We start from the raw sequence: 22571 nt of genomic DNA on the forward strand, positions 1-22571 counted from the left end.
CCGAAGGACTAATTTATCAGACTAAAACAAAAATTTTTGCTTCTTGAATGTTAAACCAAGTTTTCAGGGGGTGCCAATTATTGGTCACTTGGTGATTTGCCTAAACTCAATAAATATCAGTAGAAATTTGTATACCGCGTATTTCAGTGAATATCTCGTAACGTTATCTGTTGGTGGTCATCTATATTCTGTGCCCTCGCCAAAATGAACATAATCAGGTGCTAACTGATTCTTGAAACCTTTTTTAATCTCAATAGTAAGACTTCTGAATAAATTCTGAAGTTAATTAAAATTGTTTCAATTACTATTTATGTTCGTTATTTATTAACTACTTAATTTATTTATTTATTAATTTAGGTACTTATTTACGCATTTATTTACTTATTTAGTTATCAACTCGGTTGCTCCTGAAATACAGTATTTCTAAATCTCGCTGTTAAATATATCAATAAATTCTCTAAACATTTATACACTAAATATTTTATAAACAAATCACTGGGACCAATACATGTTTAGCGATTCAGAAATGAGATGGATATCTGTTTTCTTCAGATATCGGAATAGGTTTTTGTAGTGAAACATGCCGCCTTCCTGGCAGTCTATCAATATTTGAGCAGGCATATTTTGCGCAAATTTAACCTTATTTTAATAATGTACTTCGTTCCTCATTAACCTATTTAATCAGTTCATTCCAAATCTGTCTTACTAATTTTTCCTATTTCTTCTTTTTAATCAATACTTTCTGAATCTTGGTCCTCTTTACTTCCTCCTTGTTCTCTTTGACTTACAAACGGATTAATTCTCCTGATGTCAATACTGTCAACTTTCTCTTCTTTAGCTGTTTCATATTTTATTTTATAAGAATTGTTATTGACTCTATCCAATATAACACCTCTGATATTATATCGTTCGCCGAAACATGCTGGAACACCGGCTCGCGGCATCTCCTTAATCAAAATTTCCTGATCAATCTCAAATCTTTGTTGTGCACATTTCTTTTCGATTCGTTTCTTTTGAGATTTAAACAGTTTCTGTAAGTTACGATACGCTAATTTCCTTGCTTCTTTAACTGCCTGTATACGAGTTTTATTGTCGACATAGTCACAAAGTATGTATAGAATTTGTTCTAGTAACATTCTCGGTTCTTTCGCAATCAACAGATAGTACAGTGAATACCTACTATAGTGAATTATAGTAGGTAAGACCTCGTCCCAATTAGTGATTTCCTTATCTATATAATGTTTCATCACTCATTGAATCGTCCCAGTTGCGCCCAAAATATATTAATTGCGGTGGTTCTTCGATCGTTTGAAAGGACCAATCTCATCTAAAGTTACAAATTGGAAAGGCGCATAACTTGGATACGTTTGAGCATGGAACGGTATCCTCCCTGACTTCCGTTTCTGGACCTGACAACTACCACATTGATTTACTTTTTTGTAAAAGAAACTTCTTCATGTTCGGAAAGTATAACGACCTCAACGCTCGTTTATACTACTTAGCATACAAGAAATGTCCTCCACCGTATACTGAACAATGAATGTTTTTAAACATTTGTTCCCTGAGTGCAAATGGAATACATAAGAGTAACTTCGTGCCGCTCACTATCTTTTGGGTTCGATAAAGTCTGTTGTCCTATATCATATACCAACGTGACTGTTTCTCCGCCTTCACATCTTCTCCTCCCGGATCTTCTATTGCTCTCATAATCAGGCCAAAGAATGCATCCTTTCTCTGTAATTCACCTACATGAAAGTCGTCATCAAATGTCAAATTATCTTGAAAGTCTTCTTCATTTATCTTCAATGTTTCCACATCTATACCACCCTTTGTTGGTTGGATGTCCGTGTTTCTCGACAAAATATCACTTGGATTCTTTTCCCCCGGACAATGTATTGGAGTATAATTATATTGAGCCATCTCCAAGCTAAGACGTAATAATTTCGGCGATAATTTTGGTGTCGCTTGCAGGTGGTTTATGCAACGACAGTCTGTCGAATGTTCAATTAAATAAATAAGAGTTAAACGCTCGGAATGAGTCTACCACTGCAATAATTTCTAACTCTACTATATACCTTTGCTTTTCCTGCAGTCTCAACACTCTACTGTAGTACGCTATTGGAGTCCATTCACCACTCTCCTGTTTCTGCATTAATACAGCGCCGATCGACTTCATGGATGCGTCTGTATACACTCTTGTCTCCAACTTCTCACGAAATGGGGCAATTAATGGTGGATTCAGTAATGTCTGCTTCTACTTTTGAAAACCCTCTTGATGTTCCACTTTCCATACGAATTTTTGACCTGGTTTAAATAACGGCTGGAAAATCGCTGAAATTTCAGCGTAGTCCTTATAAAACTTCCTCACATAATTGGTCAATCCTAAAAATGACTTTAACTTCTTTGGTGATTTTGGAGGTTTAAAAACTTTAATAGCTTGTATTACTTTCTGGCTTATCTCATATCCCGCATCACTTACTACATGACCTAAAGACAAACAGTTTTTCTTCTACAAACTAATACTTTTCTACCGATAGTTGTAAACCATAATGTCTCTGTCTTTGAAAAATAGACTTTAACAATAGGACCATTTTCTCTTCCTCGTTCACATAAACAAAAATATCATCCATATAATAGGACACCGCCTCGGTGCTGACATTTGAAAGAGTAATTGCTATGATTTTAGTATACTGCCGGTGCACATATCGCATGGGCAACACCTTATAAGGCATATGCTCCAAAACACGGAATGCCCTATTTACTAATTCCTCGTCTAACTGCAAAAATGACGGAAAATTTTCTGAAAAATATTTCTGACACCGGACTTGACGGAAAATTATGAACCGGTCCTACTTGAAACTCTATTTTAGAATTTGCTGGACCTGACGGGTTAACTAGCGGTGTTATTCTACATTGCTTCCTACTTTCCGGAGTTCTTATGCCAAATAAATTCTCAACCTCTAATGGTACTTCTTTACTAGCTTTCTGCACCTTAGTGCGAATAATTCCTTCGTTCATTTATTACAATAATTAACTTAATATTATATATCAGTGCGTAAGAGATAACTTAGTGAACTATTAAACTTATAACACTATTACTCCAAAGTAAAAAGATGTGTGGTGGTGTGAGCTAACCTCCTCTTATTTCACTTTATCATTGAAATTAGCCTGGGATCAAACCAAAACTTCCACCATGCCAATGGTAGAGTCCTTTACTTGAAAAAGAAACCAGCCGGGGATCGAACCGTAAGCCTCCGCCATGTCAATCGTCCTGCGTGTGCCCTTAACTTTGGGGATTGTGTAGCGCATTGACGCAGGAAGATTGTCCTCTGGACATTATATGAAATGCCCCGGTAGTCTTGGACTCGTCAGGTGTAAAATGTGTGTGACTGTAGAGCATATGTAAAACATGCGTCAGATCACAATCTAATAAATTCCTGTTATTACCTCACTTGACAAGAGGTCTAGGACAACAACCTTTGGGTGTTGTTGATTCTCTCCTCTGGATAAAGTATAGCTCGTCCTCCGTTGTGTGATGGTCTGGATGGAATTGGTAGACTAACAATGGCCAGACCTTAAACGTGCTACTGCCATTGACCGTTGTGATAATAAATGTCAACGAAACTTAGTTGGTCGCCGACGGATCTCAACTGACTGATACTCGACCGAAACTTATCTGCTCCTCGACTCCTTTTCCATTCCTTAAGCAGGACTCTTTTACCCTCCTTTCTTCACTGATGAAATTGCTACATTATCCATGGACATCTTTCGGTGTTTACCTATCTCATTGTCAAACTTACGTTTCTGCAATGTCATCAGGTGATCGAAATCTCCAGACACCTACCTTTGAAATCTGACTGTTTTGACATGTCCACAACGTGAGTTTTGTTTACAAATATTTTACAAACCTTTTACATTGAATTTTATTGCTTATTGTCTTCGTTAGAATAATATTGCTACATTTTGGTAATGTCTGTTTTTATTCTTACTACATCCAAGTAAACAAAGCAATGCGTCTGAGATAATTTTGAAATGTTCTTCATTTTCTCATAAACTTAACCTACATTTAATTTTTAACAATCTTCATTCAATTATTTACCAAATTCCAATTATAATCACGCTGTTCAATACGGGTGTATTGAGAATATATATATATATATATATATATATATATATATATATATATATATATATATATATATATTAAAAACATGAATAATTTACATTTTTGATGTCTGTGTTAACGTTTTCATACATAAATTTTGGAAATGTTGGGCTATTAAATGCAACAGGGATTTGAAACGTGAGAGTTGTCTGATTGTTTTTCCAAGCACTTCAAAGTAGAAATTTATTACAACGGTATCATATATTTGTTCAAAAAAGGAAGAAATAAACACGAACTTCCCGCACGGAGGCTCGAACCGTCGCTCTTCGATCAGAAATTTGAATCAGCATTACTGAATCCGCTTGGCTACGGATGCACTTAGAAGGAAATGCGTCATAGTATTGATAATTGTATCGCTCTAAGCGCTGGTTGACACTTGAAGTTTTAAATAGTCATTTTCGTTCTTTTTCAGTTGTTTCTACATAATATATTGTTTTTTTTTTTTTTTTGCATATTGGAACTGTGTGTAAATCAATATTGCCATGGAGTGTGCAATCAATATTAATCTCAGAAATAAGTACTTTGATTTTGTTTTTACATTTCCCATCGCTCGGATGACCGTGCGGTTTGCAGCTGCAATAAAGAACGGAGAGAAGATGCAATTCACTGTATAGATCTGCGGGAATTGTGACGGATCTAGGCTCAATTTTTCGAACTTAGTTTCTGAACGAGTTTCCAACTTTTTTGGGGGGAACAGATGTGTACCATCTCACACTAAAGGGAAATATGTCTCAAACCTTACTTTCCTTAATCGTTTACAGAAAATAAGATTATTCCGGTTTTTAGCGAAATGTGGTCCTTTTAACCGCAAATAGACCATTTTTCCTTTTTTCGGTTTATAATAAATATTTCCATATTAAACGCTCAATCATGATGGAAAATATATTTTAGTGGTTAACAAAACCACATTAAGCAATTGCAGATACTCACAACAGTTAAAATCAGAAATTTGAAAAAATCAATTTGAAGGTAGTTAATATAGTAGATAATGATTTAATTGTTCCTTATAAATGAATAAATGATTAAATATAAATTTACTTTTTTAATATTACTCCGAAATATAAAATCTGGACATTCTTTGAAAAAGCAAATCATACAACAACAGAATTCACAGTTAACAATAGAGCTCTATAATACAAAACAGAACTGGATTACTGAATTTCAACATCAACTAACTCCGCCAAATCTGAACACCTCAAGAAAATCATAGAAGGGAATCATCCTCTTTGGAATCACGTTTTTCTGAGGTGGAATTAAATGTTGTACTCCAGAATCCGCATATCAATACTTCTCTTGGAATAGATAGTATATATTAGTCAAAGTGGTTGTCAGCCTCCTCGGATATGTTTCCTTCCGTCTTATTGTGTGTTATAGAAGAAAAATCTCGTCCAGTTCTTTACCAGGAGGTAATGTGCCTAAGATCGATGACACATTCCCGCGCTGGATGGCGATGCTGATAGGTTGGAAAAGGAATGCAGTAGCTCGGGGGTCACCAGTTTTGATTGCTATTCGATGACCAACTTCATTAATTAAATTAGATCCTTCGTGACCCCAAGACCCACTGGTTTCTATTGCTACTGTTACAAACCAATATTTGTCCAATAGGTTTGAGTATTTTAGTCTTTTGTCTGATTCTCTGTGAGCGGCGACGAGACCTGCCTGAATTGAAGAATGGGGTAAGTTGGAAGGAGCAAACGTATCGGAACATGTGAAATCCCAGACTAGTGCTTTTCCATTTTTCCACGGTACCAAGGTCATGCCATCAGGCCTTTTACCATCAGAGCGGCAACAACCATTTGGTTCTTTTATTGAAGGAACTCCCGCTGAAACGAGGGCTCTACAAATAATGTCGTTTACAATATGATGTCGAGATTGTCTTCCCGCACTTTTTTTACATGAAAGGCCATGTAATCCTTTATTATCAACATATGCGTTGCAAGCAGGACAAAAGTGAGGCTCACAAATATTAGCACCTAAGCGCAGAGCTGTAGCAATACGAAAGCTCTCATTAGAAAGGTGTAGGCCGAGTGTGTGAGAAGGTAGGGCTTGAAGCCATGCTCCGTTTTTGGAGGAAGAGACAGCTAACAGCCTGGCTTTGTCATCTGGGTTATTAGTTGATGATAGGAGTGAAGATAAACGAAGCTTGACTATAGGTTCATCCCAAACAGACTGAACATGTCTTTTGTCGATAGGTGGGGGATCCATTCCAACCAGACTAGTCCATTTATCGGTGCATTCTTGTACATCTCGAATCGAGTCTAAGTCAACTTCCTGTTGAAGAAGAGATCCAATTAGTTCTCGTGAGCCATAGAATGATGCGAGGAAAGAAGGTATGGCGATATCCATGGCTCGACGAATCCCAAGGCCTCCATTTTCAACTGGTAAGGAAGCTTGTAACCATGAACTGTCTTTCAAAGAACAGTTTAGAATGGATTCCAGTCCTGTTCTAATAGTGTAGTCGAATTTGTCAAGTAATTTATCATCCTGCCAAGAAGGGGAGCAACGGAGGAAATACAGTAATCTTGGAAGTGAGAGTGAAGCTCGCAGTAAATAATAAGCGGAGTGTGCAGAAAGTTTTGATAATTGAGAAAAGAAGAATTCTAATTTTGATATCTTGTCCAGTAAAATTTTGCTCCTTGATTCGGTAGAGATGGCAGCCCCTAAAAGTTCCGCATTGGTAGGTGATAAGAGTTTGATACCAGGTGCTACTTCGTTAAACTTTTCATAAAGGTCATGGACTTCATCAGCTCTGGCGCTCAGAAAACTCACTTCACATTTGGCAGAGTTAAGAAACAATCCAATAGATGAAGCTTCTAGACGAATTTTATTAAAAGCGCGTAGTACTACGTCGATATTTCCAGCTATGGTACCGTCATCTAAGTACCAGATATTTAAATCTGTGTTAATATCCTTAATAATGTGATGGATTGTTAGGGCGAACAGTGCTGGTCCAAGTGGGTCGCCTTGCTGTACTCCACGTTGTGAGTGAATTATGTTATCCCTTATAAAAAGATTGCATGGTTCGGAGTAGCATTGGTAGATGTATGGATAGTACGTTGGAAAGTTAGTTTTAACAGATTGTAACATTGAGTCGCGGTTGAGTTCATTGAAGGCGTTGCGGAAGTCAATTTTCAAAAATGCTTTCACTTCAGTATGGGAAGATGAGTAGTACATTCTGGCAGCATGTACGGCTGATTCTGCTCCGAATGGTATACAGACCCCAAGTTGGTGTGGTGATAGTATATTAATTAATGAATCTCGTATCCGGAAGCAGATAATTTTTGCTGATAAGCGTCTCCAAACATTGCCAACAGCTATTGGGCGAATTCCACCGCTTTTCTTCTTCAGTGCTATAAGTGAAGCACCAAAAAAATTGGTCGTAAAATGGTCGGCACTTTCCCAGATATAATTAAGTGCATAAATTCACAAATGGAAGTGGTTAACCGTTCCCTTGAATCAAAGTCTTGATTTATAAGTAGATCTTTTAAGATTGAGGGACGGAGATTATCCATTCCGCCTGCCGAACCAGAGGAGAAGGATTTTATAGCCTTTAATAATTCGATGGAAGAGACTTTAGTTACTGTGGTCGAGTCCTCAGGTGGTTCGGGATTGATGAATGAGTGAACGTGGGCTGGATGTTTTTCTCTGAGAGCATGTAGTACTGACGTATCTGGCGTAGCCACAGTGTCATCGGATATCAGTAGTCTGATAGCGCCACGTATATCACCATCTGCTAATTTTTGTTCGATGCTTTTCGTATTAATTGAACCGGATTTTTGTGGTTTGCGAGGTTCGTTGGTCCCTCGATGCTGCTTTGTTAATACTTCACGCTGATGTTCCCTCCAGGTTCTGACTCTTAGCTTCATCCAAGTGGTGAGATTACTTACTTTCTCAGAACGCGGAATTATAAATATAAATTATAATATTTAAATTGTTCCAATATTCTAAAAAAACTTTTCTCTATGATTTTCATAGTCGGCAATAGAACACTTTGGGACATGTATTTTCTCGTTGATTGCACAATTTTGCAATGAAACACTAGTCGGTTTTTACTTTTTGGCTAATTCTACGCAATTCATTGTACCTACTATAATTTATTATGCCGTAGTGCTATAAAATAAGGAGTCCGCAAATAAGACACTTTCAGTCAGCTATAGATAGATAGATAGATAGATAGATAGATAGATATCTTGAACAGGTTTCTTGGTCCCCATTTTGGGACGTATCGACCTCTTGCAATTTTCTCCAGAAAGCACAAGCGGTCACTTTGTCCCCGTAAGGTCTCTTCGTCCCCAAAAAAAGGTCTCTTCCTCCCCAAATGAATATCCAAACAGGTCGTTTTGAAGCTTCGAGGTCTCTTCATCCCAATCAGGCTTACCAACTAACTTTTGTATGGAAATTGTTGACTTAAGATTTTTAACCACAGAATTCACTGTTCAATACTTTATAGATGTGTATACTGTTCTACACATCAGCAATAACATATTGCTTAATATTTTCAAATTATATCCTATTTTCGAGATCAGGATTTTATTTTGGGTATATCAATAACAAAGAAAGGAGAAAGAGAAAAGAAAATATATGAGAATATTCATTTTAACTGTTAATATTTCAAATTTGAAACATGTGCAATGATCTCGCACTATTAAGGCAGTTATTTAAAGTAGTTCTATCTTTAAAGTAAAAATTTAAAAAATAAAATCTTTCAGTTTAACGTCCCACGTTTATGATCGTAGAATAAGGCAGTCGATGTTTTAGACAAGTTAATGATAATGGAGGAATTAATTGAATGAGAATGTTAGATGAAACGAGAGTATCCCGAGAAAATCCACGAAAATATTGTCCACTACAAACTTACGTGGCCGGGGATCGAGTCAGGGACTAGATGCTTCAGAGGTAAGCACCTTACTACTGAGACACCGTGCCGCCTTTCTTTAAAATTTTCGTTGCACGAGAATTACATGAACAATACTCTAATGGTTTTCAATAATATGCTAGTAACACAAGTAATTGAGTGACTGACATGGTAACAAAAATGTTTACGTACATATCGTTGAAATATAAAATTCGACTATACGTAGAAGTTCTAATACCACTACCTCTGGTGTAGTCGGAAATATTATATGAGGGATATGCCATAAATGTAATAACACTAATAATCTATTTTATAAGATATAGTTAGATTCTTTTTGACACATTATCCCTCTCCTCATTCATGTTTAGACTCCAAGTACAATATCATGGTATTCCGAATTCCTATCATTCGATTCTAGTTTATATTCTTTGTGTAACAACAATAAAATATCTTCCTGAGCTCGTCCGTGGCTAAGCGGTTAGTGTACACGCCTTTGGCGTGAGAGGCCCGGGTTTGATTCCCGACGGGAGCTCATGTGTTTCGGATTCCACGTTAATCAGTAGGTTCACGTCTCATATAGCCTCGCTGCTGAACGGGACGTTAAACTCAAAATAAAGTCACCTCAAAATGTTTTCCCCGCCACCACACACACACTAAACAGGTCTTCAAAGGAGTTTGAGACAAAAGAACCTCCCTCTGGGCAATCCGCGAAATGTATGTATTAAATCCAAGATCTCACCCGTGTCTTCCGAATATGTAAATCAATTATAGTGCAGTGCATCAAGAATCATTTATATATTTTTTCAAGCTGAACATGGAAACGACATACGACATACAAAGGACATACGACTATCTTCAATATTAAGTACCAAATCTTTTAGTCCCCTTGCCTTCCGTAAATAGGCATATACTCAAGCCCAGTGTGTTGCAAACTGTAGTCCGCGAATCAAAAGTGATATTCGAGATCTACCCTTCTGGTGCTCTTAGAAATGAACATTGGTCCAAAAAAGAGAGAGAAGATAAAATTGAAACAAATCAGACATGAAAATCAGACACTACAGCTAAGAATCTCAAACATAACATGAAAATTACATACGCAACCATAATTTACTTTCTCCTTCAGGACTGACATTTTATAAACTTTGTGACTCTAGTGTATAAGATATTCTTCTTCGTTTTCAATTACAAAACTGACAAACCCGCACGCAGGACACCATAGTTGTCTGAATGATTGAATATAATAGAAAATTTAAAATATTTATGGCCAGCAAAGTAGCTTTAATAACACGTTAATAACATCTTTAATTAAGAATTTCTCGATAATTACTCGAATTTAAGACGTCCTCGAATCCAAGACGCACCCCAATTTCGCTGGGTTAAATTAAGAAAATAGTATTATGTTCCATTTTTACTATTAATAAAGAGTTCTTTGATATTGGTCATTTTCGGTTATTTTTATATAACCCTCTCCCCTTCCCATGTTGGGGGGAATAGCATGATAAAAATTATCCCAGTCCCGAATGTCATGTATGTTGAAAATTTGACCGAGATCTGTCGGGTGGTCGGTTCAAGAGTTACTAAGTCTTACTTATTTTTCTATATCTCTCCCCTCCTCTCCTCCTACCCTAAGTTCTATCGTAAAAGGGATATGATGAAAACCACCTCAGGTCCGAACCTCATCTATGTTAATAATTTGATTAAGATCGGTTCGGTGGTTTAAGCGTGATGAAGTCACAAAAACACTTACTTTATATTTATTCTATTCTATTTTTTTTTTTTTTTTTTTTTTTTTTTTTGTTACGTATATGTCTCCCTTAACCTCCTCTACATTGTGTCGTCAAAGTAAAATGATGAAAACATTCCAGGTACGGACCTTATCTATGTTAAAAGTTTGATCGAGATCGGCCGGGTGATTCAAGAGTTATTAAGTTTAATTCATTTTCATATATTTGCCCCCCCTCCCCTCCCCTAAGTTCTACCATCAAAATGAAATAATACAAAAGCGTCCCAGGTTCGAACTTCATCTATACTGAAAATTTGATTGAGATCGATCGGGTGGTTCAAGAGTTATTAACTCACAAACCTGAGCACTTTTTTTTAATGTTTATTGATTTTTGTATATCTCCCCCTCCTCCCCATTGGCAACTTTGTTCCATCAAAGTGAAATGGTAAAATCCATCCCAGGCACGAACGTCATCTATGTTGAAAATTTGATCGAGATTGGTCGTTCGATTCAAGTATTATTAAGTTTTATTTATTTTTGTATAATTCCTCCTCCTCCCCCTCGCCTAAGCTCTAACGTCAAAGTGAATAGTTAAAAACATTCCTAAGCCAGAACTGCATCTACGTCAAAATTTGATCGAGATCATTCGGGTGGTTTAAGAAATTAAGAGTCACAATCATAGCCACTTTCAATTTGGAACTAAAGTTTTTTGTTCACAGACACCGCTATTAATATATAGATGAAATGAAATATTTAATTTTTACGTCCCACGGTTATGTCGGCTAGACTAAAGGAAATTCTTATGATGAGAAATAAATGAAATGGTGGCATAAAGAATGTGGTAGGAAAGGGGAGAACCCCGAGAAAACCTATGCACACGGTTGAATTATTAAATGAAAGAAATATGTATTTATTTATACAAAAACAAAATAAGGGAACCTTAATTGATATTCGAAAATTATTATTATTATTATTATTATTATTATTATTATTATTATTATTATTATTATTTTTGTAAAAATGAACGTACTGTATATTGTTATTAATGTATGCAGACATGGTCAAATGCTGATGATAAATTAGCTTTTCAAAGTGTGAAGAGTATTGTGGTCTACAAAACATTCTAAATAGTGAAAATAGTCCTGATTTTAAAAATGTTTGGGAAATGCCGTTCTAGTCCATTTTGAGGTGATGTGATGTAAGTATAAATTAATCTATCCCGACACACAAGGAGATAGTTCCAGTTGCAACGTATGAAATTTAATACTACTACTACTATTATTATTATTATTATTATTATTATTATTAATAATAATAATAATAATAATAATAATAATAATAATAATAATAATAATAATAATAATAATAATAATAATAATAATAAGTGAGTTTCGTTTCAGTGTGAAACACTAGGATAGATTTCCAAACTGCGAATTCAGTACTCAACCTTGAAGTATGCATCTCTAACCACTGGTTGCAACAGAGGAATAAGATCCAAGATTGATTCTGTTCCTCGGACACTGAATAAATTACAAAGAGTCATTACTCGATATTTCTTATTGGTTTGGTTTTACGAAGATTAATATTGAAACTGTAATTGCTAATTGATATCAGTTCTGAAAAAGAGGAATAAAATCAGAGGTGAAACATATTGTTCAGGATTGTATCCCATACACACACACACACACAAAAAAAAAGGTTATTGTTATCTATTTCCATTTTATCAATTATGTGATCAGTGTTGTAACCAAAAGATCGTAGATTTTTACCATTTCCAGGTTGAACAAGTAGATGAAAGTCGAAATAAAACACCATTTTTAATCAACGAAACCAAGTTTTGAAACCAGAAGTACTAGTAAATTTCAACCACTTACGGTTTTGGTAAAATTGCTGAGTATGGTGATGGTATATTCTATTGGGACGCTGAATCGATTGACAGAAACCACTTGTCGCTATCTATTACCATTTTTGTTCTATGGCTATGAACGTAGCTTTCTATGGCGGAAATGGTTGACTTCTACCCCATCCGATTTGAATAGAGGGTTAAAGAAAGAAATGGAGTATATTCGTCGAACAATGAGTAGACCGAAAAAAAAAATTCTTGAGTCATCATTTTTGTGTTATGAAAATCAATACTGAAACCTGAAACACTAGTAAATTTCAACCATTTCTGGTATTAGTAGACTGTTGCAGGTAGTGATGATGTATTCTCTTGAGACATTGAATCGATTTCAGAAACACGTTTGTTGTTTGTGTACACATGGTACTAATGTTGAAACTGGAAATGGTTTATCTGAGAAGCTTCCGTTGTGAATAGAGAGTTAACAGAGGAGATAGAATCCATTCTTGCGACGCTAAATTGACTGAAAAATAATCGCTTGCGTATCTTAAAGTTTTCGCTCTGGTATATGTTGACAGACAAACGGACGGACACGAACGTTCACACTTTTCCACACTTATGGACAGCACAGTTTGGAAATCTAAAACAAAAAAAAAATAGTCCTGGGGGGTCATGGGCGTCCCAAGTTTGCTTGGGATCCCCAGAATCTAAGTGTATGTGTTTGGATATATGACAATTTAACACACACACATTACCGAGGCCAAAAAATTTAATAAATATCAGCACCACTGGTGCAGGGATATGTCGCCAACTACATTGCTGGTTAGTTAGTTGCACGTTCGCAACTAGAAGAATCAGGTGCCCTCCAAAAATTCTCGGACCTTTGAACCTATGAAATATTATTATTGCATTTTATTAAAAGAAAAAAAAAGATTCTTGTTATTTAATTTGACAGGAGAAAACTAATGAAAACATAGGTATTCATAGTATATTATCTTGTGTGAAGAGAAATGACCGGATATCCTATATTTGCACTGTTTTAGTTACCGTACCTTACTACATCTCCCCCCCCCCATTAACTATTAGCATTTTCTTAAATGTGTCTGTGCTTAAGTGGTGTAGCACTTACGGTCCAACATTTCTAAACTGATACTAGAAGTAAATTTAAATCATTCTGTTGACAGATAAAAATATTTCAAGAGGGAATATTATAGGTAGTACGAAATGCTTTAAAGTTAAAAAAATAAAACTGCATTGTTATATCTAACACTTTTTTCATATACAACACTTTAGTTATATTTGTAACTTCTTTCCATTTTTTTTTTTTAAATACAGGAAACTACCATTATGCACAACCTCTGAATCCCTTTATATAGCGAAGAAACATCGGTGAAGTTGTAGTTGGTTAGTATTCACGACATAGATATACTCGTAGTGAACTAATGGCGATCTACGATAGTTAATTTAATATCAGGGATGCTGAAATAGTAGATCAAAATTAAGAGGCCCTGGAAGCAACTGCAATTGTAGAGAAAATAATTACTATTACATTTTTCCGGAGTCAAAATATACATTTTGTGAAGGTTAGGCAGAACAGGAGTTCTGTTCTGGTTAAAGATAAAATAAGATACAAAATGTGCCACAAAGTGCTGGAGAGTCATTAGGTAGAGCACGAAGATACCGATGAGAATGTAAGAAATGCAATTTTACTCTCATTTCGAAGGAGAGAAGATATCATAGCCGGCAATGGGTTTGTACTTAAATGTATATACAATATATTCTTGTAAAAGGCTGCTGCACCGGGCAACCCGTGATTTCCTTGATATATGTATACAAAAAGAAAAAAAAATTATATATATATATATATTCGAATGTTTTGCAATTAAAAAAGATCATACCTTCCCATCCTCCTTGCAGATCTGCTGCGAGTTCGCTAGATGAACAATTTCGATTTGTCTCTCGACAAACAATATGGATTTGGATGAAATAAATAATAACATTTTTGTAGGCTGTAACGACACGTCGATATGAAATTTCATTAGAGAGCTTTAACACGAAAGTATGAAAATATAATAAACTATTAAAAGAAAACACTGTAACATGAAATAATGCCTATAGGGAATAAGAAAATTAATGTTACCATGCAGAGCAGAAGAAAAAAATATGAATGAAATTTCGTTCACTATACCCATTTAATGACTCTACAAAATCTCTCTTGTTCTAAATTAAGGCAGTAGAAAAAACGTTACTTTCAAAGGTTCGGATAGTCTTTGAAAGTAAATTTGTGGTTATCTTTGACCTTTACAAGGGTTAACTTCCATATTACGTTCCCGTTCATCTTTAATAGTAATGAAGTAAAAGCTTTTGTGTATCAACTACGTGTCACAACATATTGAACTTCTTTATTTTATTTATTTATTTATTTATTTATTTATTTATTTATTTTACATAGGGTCTACTGACAAATTATATTTAACATAAATAATTCCTAAGTATATTTGTAAAGTTTTGTGCACATTCCAATTCCAAGCAGGGCCGGATCCAGGATTTTCTGATGGGGGTGTATTAATAACTACCAGTACATTTGAATTAAATTTGATTTTTTTAAATGTCTTTAGGCACCTGTGGTGTGAATTAAGAATTGCCCTGGAAGTGCTAAGTGTCTGCTCTCGGTGAATCCTTTTCATTCAACCTTCAAAAAATTGACTTAAACTACTGATTTTTGCAAAACTTCACTTTCTTTTAAACCCAAATGGAAACATGACAGCAGAAGTTTTCAAAAAGTGTTACTACTTTCACTGCTACACTGTAAAAAATCGTGTTATTTCAACAACATGCGTATGTGTTAACACGGTTGTGTTAAAATATAACACAAACAAGTGGTTAGAACAACTCACTCTCCATTTGGAGTTGTGTGTCAAATGTCGGTCGCTATAGCCCCCCTTGACGCTCAGTTATACACTGGATAGAACGGCAAAATATGGTTTAGCCTCTCCATTGATCATATCCTGGATCCGCCCCTGTATATATATTTTCGCTTGTTAAAAGTGTTCGTTGGTGTGTGTGTTTGGAGATGGAAGTGAAGAGGGATGGGTCATTCTGTTGCAGATATGCTGCCTTTTGTTCTTCATTGCGACAAGAGACGTTAGGTGACAATTTCGTGAGTTTTTCTCTTATCGTTGCAAGTACATTAAAAAAAAAAAACTTTGCACTCAATGAGGGAGCTCGAGCCGGGTGCACCTCCCCCTAAAAACGCCACTGAACAAATTTACATATTTTAGGGCTCTTATATGTTGAAAAGTCTATGTCAGTTCATGTTTTTCATGTCAGTTCGTCACGATGTATCTGTGCACACTTAGAGACTATACGGTCAACGTATCGGACCAAAGTTTAATCATAAGGTTGTGTATAAGTTTCTCTAGAGTAAGGGGCATCGAATTTAATCCTTACTCCCGTATAAAAGTAATTTTCTTATAGCTGAAAACTTGAAATCGCTGTTTCTTCGAAAATGACTCTAACAATTATGATTGTGTCATAAACAAGTATTTCATCAACAACTTCATGTAGTGTTTCTCTGGGGAAATCCCTGTCGATTTACCGTACTGAGTTTCTCTTGAAGTAAGTTTGTTCGGATAATTTTCTCGAAAACGGCTCAAGCAATTATTTTTCCACATTTTGTAAGATAACTCAGTTTAGTTTAGCATCCCATGAATATGAATCCAAGGTTAACGGTAATGATGTGAAAAGAGTGATGATGAGGTGAATGATAATGGTGGAATGAAGAAAATGGGAGGAAACGGAAGAACCATGAGACTACCCACGCAGTGTTTGTCCGCCACAAAGTCCACTTGCCACGAATGAGATCGATCCGGTGACCTTATACACCAGAGGAGCGTCCTACCATTGGTGCGTAGAGTTCCTGCCTAGATCCCAGCTCGCGCTAAGTGGACTTTGTGGCAGACAAAAATCGTGTGCGTGTGTTTCCTCGGGGGTTCTCCTATATAACCCTACAATATAGAAAATAGAATATATTTTTTCTTAGGAAAGCCTGAAGAGATCACGTCACAATGTATATGAAGAGATAGTTTACAGGTAGGATGTGCTTTTGACTTTGGAACAATAGTACTAGTAAAGAGTCTTGTGGTTATAATTCAAAACAAAAGTTTCGTCGGATTTACGCGTTTCATGTCGTATACATGACTTAAAACTGGCTTTCTGATTCGGTCTGTCTGTCCTCCCCTTTACAGACCTAGAAGTCACACTCACCAATGTATCAAGACAAAATTCTGGAAACCTGTTTTAATAAAATCTCTCTAGGAAGGATTTCGAATGTCCCTCGCGTAGCATAAAGGTAAAATAGCAAACATTCTTTTCAATCATTAGAAAGTAGCTACCTTTTGAAGAAATTGGAAAATCTCATCAAAATACTTAATGTTTCACAAAATAAAGTGTGCAACAATGCGTTTTGGTAGGGAGAAATTTACTATTAATACTCGTAATTTACACATTTACTCGTAATATGTAAATTGGTTGCAGTGGAGTACAGAAAGGCGGGATTTCCTGGTTTTAACTCCCCATTTAACAAGATACTATGAAAAAATAAACAATTATTCTATTAAGACATGTGTTCAAAAATGTGTTTGAAACAATGAGATTTTGGGTGATTGAACTTATTCCCTCATGAAATTTTGTGTACGTCATTAGTTGGTTGATTGATTTGATGGGAGTTTAGAGTGGAACCCGAATCACTGTAGTCCATTTAAATTTCTGAATCGCAGGTGCTCGCTCTAGGTACTAATTAGCGTGGAAGGCATAGTAGTATTTAGTTCCATGAGCTAGCTTTCATTTTTTAGAGATTTAGACTATATATAGAGGGTAGAGGGTAGAAGTGACACGAGAAAACGTAGAAGGATCTTACTAAGGGACATTTTCAGCAATACTTTAGGATAATGATGTAGTTCTACCTTAAACTGAAAAAAAATGTTCTTATCAATATCTTATCAATATACGTATAAAAAAATCTCCTACTATTGATAGTCTATATAGCCTCTTTGGATTCAACAATAAAATCATATTATAATAGCAATACTTCGTGATAAACGCTAATTTCTATTAACAATTGCCGCTCCATGGAAAAACGTCCAAAATAGACATTCATCAATCAATAGGTGTCATTGAGCTGAATGACTTGTGCGAATCTTAATACTTATAAGCGATCCTCATGCGATAAAAATCGATAAAACTATTTTTTTTATGGTACAAACAAGTCATTCGTACATAACATTAACAGGGTCAATAATTAAAATGAAACTTTTTCCAAAATATACACTATTCAGCCTTTCATTACTACACTAGCATGAGGACAGTCCACCCTATCCTTAATAAGATATAACAACCTAAATGTCCTAAAATTATGATTACCTTTTAAATTTTAAACACATTTCAATTAACCTTTTCAGAGTTACACGCATTTCTATATGAACACTATAAAGTTGCAACACTTTGCACCTTTTAGATCAAAATACCATATTATTATTATTATTATTATTATTATTATTATTATTATTATTATTATTATTATTATTATTATTATTATTATTGAAAATGTCAAACTTTAAGTGAAATATTCAAATAAATATTTAGTAAATTTTCAACATTGTAGTTGTAATAAGGTATCCTCATGAAGCGAGATCGTTTGAAACTTACCGCCTCGGGGAATACTCTGATGTGAACTATGACATATTTATCAGGGTGGTCCCGTGGGAAAATTTCACCTGTGAATAATTCGTGCCAAACTGATGTGGCCATTCGTCTGAAAAGATTTCCAGCGGACAAGAAAACTTTTTAGATAATGCCAATAAGAAACAAAATGTTTGTTAGCCTAATAAAATATCAAATAAAAGCAGCAGCTGTATTGTCTAAACTTCAAGGTTCTGAGTGGTTTCGACTGGTCGCTGATGAATAATCACTTTGCTTGATCGTTTAGTTTAAATTATGTCGTCTCTTTTCAGCACCGAGACTATATGGGAGATGCACTTTCATTTTAACTTGGGACCCGAACGAAATGAGCTTCCAATGAGAATCGAAGAAGACTATCGTACGAAGAAACTGCGTAAGCTAACCCCTAACTATTCTGTTTATTTATTATAGTATCATCGGAAATGGAAATATTAACTTGTTTGCTTGTAAAATTTAGCGTCATTTTCAAAACTGAGTCTATATGAGACGTTGACCTACAGTTTTAAATGTGGAATCCAAACCATCGTAATGCATTTAATGCTCTCCAACAAAGAATGGAACCCGCGACCACGTACTCCAAAGGTGCGATTACTAGCCGCGATTACTAAACCAGCGGGGAGGGCAATAAATATTAAGTGTAGTGTGATGGAAATGATTCAGTATTATCTCGTACTTTCTCATTTCGTCTGTCATTGACAGCTAATCGCTGCACCGATAATTTTAGAGTTTTGTGTAATATCTTCAAACCAAATAAAAAATATTCGAAAAGCAGAAACGTAGTGAACTAGACAATACGATTTTGCATGTGATACCGTTATCACAACTCATCTATCTGCCTTCGATTTGCAACTGTAGATAGATTTAGCATTTTTTGCTGGTTCTGTAAATAGCAGCATACTAAAAGCAGATACGTGAATTGTGGTAAAGGTATCACATGCAAAATCATTGTCTAGTTCACTACGTTCCTAATTTTCCATTTTTTCTTTCTTTCTTTTTTTTTAGATATTACGGAAAAACTTTAAAACTATAGGTAGTTTAATTTCGCTGTAGTGAAGACCCTTAACACCCGTTAAGTATGATCGTGTATCCTACGCGCAACATGTCTATGATTCGGCGTAAACTGGTTACGCATTCTCATGTTCAACTAAATGCCGACATTTTCTTCGTAGTAAACTTACTTATAGTTGCCAAATGCTCTAATACAACCATTTAAAAAAAAACATAGTTTGTAATAACCTGTAAGGTTACAAAATTTACAGTGCATACTTCAATATCATAACTTCATACATTCCAAATAAATGACTATAAATAATATTTTAGACTATTCAGTAGTAAATCTTTAAATAAATGTCTAGTATGCTTACTTTATTTAAATTATCGTATAAATTGTTGAATTTATTTAAGCATCCCTTTCAGCTGTAAGGCTATGTGAAACGTGAATCTACAGCTTAACGTGGAATCCGAACCGCATGAGCGCCATCGGGAGTCAAACTTGGGTCTTCCGTGCCTATTGATTGATTAAGGATGCTATTCAGTTATTCCTTGTGATTGAGAGACAGTTCTTTGACCTTGTTTTGAATCTAAAAAATGGGTAAAATTGATTCAGATTAACTTAAATCAACAAATGAGGAAGAACATTAGAAACTGAGAAGTGAATATTCTTTCTAGAATTGGAACAAAAGAATAAGCAATTATAATATAAAACAAAAGCATATGACATAGTTGAATTGTATGGTCGGCTTAGAAGTAATATGTGCGTAAGAGGGAGTGTCACAATCCAAAAAGACAAACAACAAATGGGACTACAGTCTGCTAGTTAACAGTGCGTTTTACTACACATACATTTTTAAATTCAAAAACAACTAATTTCAGTAAAATTAAGAATGGCAGTTATTATTATTGACAACGAATGACAGTTTATAGGACCATTCTGCTCAGTGCATTGTAGACAGCTAGGGATGCGCACGAGTCGAGTCGAGTCGAGATTTAAGCCTGTCTCGACTCGACTCGAGAAAATGTTGTCTCGACTCGAAAATATGTTTCTGTCTCGACTCGTGTCTCGACTCGACATTTTCTGTCTCGACTCGACTCGAATTCGAGTCGAGACGTCTCGGAATTCAAGTCGAGACAAAATATACGAATTAAAATATACGTACACATCAGCCAGAACATTATGACTACCTACCTAATTGTCAGTATGTCTACCTTTGGCACTGATAACAACGGCGAATGCTCTTGACATGGACGCAATGATCCTTTGTAGGTCGCTGGAGAGAGTTGTCATCACATGTGCACACACAGGTCACCTAATTCCCGTAAATTCCGGGGAGGGGGACGATGCGATCTGACGTCACGTTCAATCACATCTCAGATGTGTTCGATTGGGTTCAGACCCGGCGAGTTGGGGGCCAACACATCACTGGGAACTCGCCCCTATGTTCCTCGAACCACTCTATCACACTCCTGGCCTTGTGACATGTTGCATTATCTTGTCGAAAAATGCCACTACCGTTTGAGAAACATGGTTGTCATGAAGGCGTGTACGTAGTCTGCAAGCAGTGTACGATACGCCTCGTCCGTCATGGTGCTTTACTCGAGCTCCACTAGACACATGGATACATAAGCATAACCTTGACCCATATGGTTCGGGGGGGGCAAAGCACAAACACACACACACACACACACACATATATATATATATATATATATATATATATATATATATATATATATATATATATAATTCTCAACCTTTGCCGACCCCACTTCTCGATGAAGGTTCCTCCAATACTTTTTCACACATATCTATTTTCGGCAGTTCGTTTCCACGTTACTCCACACTGTTTCCTAATTTCGCCACACCACATTGTATTACAATGTTTTCTGGATCGTTTTCGTTCCCTTAGGATTCCTCAAGAATTGCTTTTGTCCACCTATCGTCAGCTCTTCTTGCAATATGACCAGCTCACTGACACTTCAGTCCTTTTATTTTCACGATGATATCAGTCACTCCTGTCATCTTCCTTATCCATGTATTTCTTTTTCTATCTCTCCGGGTTATTCCAAGCATACATCTATCCGTGCTTCTTTTGTTGTATATGCTCTCTCCCTTTGGAAGTTTAAGAAAGAGCATTATACATTAACAACTGATCACAGAAAGTTGTGAATTCAACCAAGCGTAGATTTTAATTCCTACTTTAGATCGGAAGCAGCAACATATTTCAAATTACTGCCTTTGGTATAGAAAACAATTATAAAGTTGGAATTTGCCGTGGCAGCTACATGGCATGAGTGTGAACTGCGATTCTTCTTTTCTTTCATTATTAAGAGAGTTTTATTTATTGACTTTAAGATTCACAAGCTGTAATTAGACGTATATAATATACATTACTCACTTGTGCACGTTAAACCTTTCTTTGTTTCGACAAAAATATATTCACAAATTTTTCTTGGGCAGGTAGTCTTCGACCTTAAATTGTCACTTTTTGAAACCAACCAAACATTTGCTTCTAATGTTTTAACCAAATATTTAGTACCGTAGTTTCGAAAAACCCTCCTGATTTTGGATCACCATTGTGTAGTTCGAGTGTGTGAATAATATAAATACTACTCAGGCAGATATCCAGCCTAACTTTACGTCAGTTTTTGAGGATGAGACCTAAAATTAAGCCTTTGCCTCTGTGCTCAAATTTTTTTTTAGTCAATAGCCGGAACGCTTTTCCCTAGAATAATTTCGTGGAACACAATGACGCAGAACAAAAAGTTCTACATTAGTTCTTTATCGTGCTTTAATAGGGTATTAATCTGCTTAAAATATGACAATAATAAACTGAAAAAATACAAATTTGGAGCGAGACAAGTACAGCACAGGAACTGAATTCGGACACCACACTGACTTACTGGAGCGCAGGAATGGTGCGTTCTGGCCCATTCTAAGCCCCGCTTAGCCAATCTTTCCCTGATCTTTGCCCAATCCCTCATATTGATCTGAGCCTTAAATGTTCTTAAGGAATTACCTGAAACGACCTATCAGCACAACATCCACATATTCATTTAGGCCTACCGCAGCTCATTAATAGTGTTTCTTTCAGAAAAAATATCCAAAGAGGGTATCTTAAAAGTAAAGAGGCGAATTATAGTTAAATATGTTTCTTGATATCCCGATTTTCTCTGAAAATTTGCCTGAAGGGTATTTTGCACTTGACTGTGTGTGTATAAAGGGAGAAGCCCCAACTCGCCCTCTGAAAGA

Source organism: Thermobia domestica, chromosome 4 (genome assembly GCF_964235325.1).
Source record: "Thermobia domestica chromosome 4, izTheDome1.hap1.1, whole genome shotgun sequence".
In the NCBI taxonomy this organism is placed as follows: Eukaryota; Metazoa; Arthropoda; class Insecta; order Zygentoma; family Lepismatidae; genus Thermobia; species Thermobia domestica.